Source organism: Penaeus monodon, chromosome 21, assembly GCF_015228065.2.
Source record: "Penaeus monodon isolate SGIC_2016 chromosome 21, NSTDA_Pmon_1, whole genome shotgun sequence".
Lineage (NCBI taxonomy): Eukaryota > Metazoa > Arthropoda > Malacostraca > Decapoda > Penaeidae > Penaeus > Penaeus monodon.
In genome coordinates this window covers 7252262-7252599 of record NC_051406.1, presented here as the reverse complement: position 1 = coordinate 7252599, position 338 = coordinate 7252262, and the positions used below count along the sequence as shown (strand labels likewise).

Below are 338 nucleotides of genomic sequence, written 5' to 3'. Positions count from 1 at the left end.
AGCTCCCACACTGCAGACATTCACCGTAAGACGCAGGGGCATATTAAATGAATCGCCATTTCAACGGGGCATATTCAGGAAAAGCGGTTCCATTTTTGCATATAAGACCCGGTGCGATTTATGCTGCCAGTTACGATATATTTCATACAGATGCTTTCATATTTCATGAAGATGCTCTCATATTTCATGAAGATGCTCTCATATTTCATGAAGATGCTCTCATTCATGTGCAACCGATAGTTTTAGGATTGAGAAACACCTTTGAAAAAAAAGATTGAATCTCGTTAATATGTGGCAAGAGGACCTTCATACGCTAAGCAACTCACATACTCTTAAAA

The 338-nt window shown here is 39.1% G+C and overlaps 1 protein-coding gene across 1 annotated transcript in view; it reads right to left on the bottom strand.

Annotated features, from left to right (window-relative positions):
- The window catches only part of LOC119586141 (glycerophosphocholine phosphodiesterase GPCPD1-like), a gene marked incomplete in the record, with an annotated part of 78881 nt that overhangs the window by 51683 nt on the left and 26860 nt on the right, over positions 1–338 (bottom strand).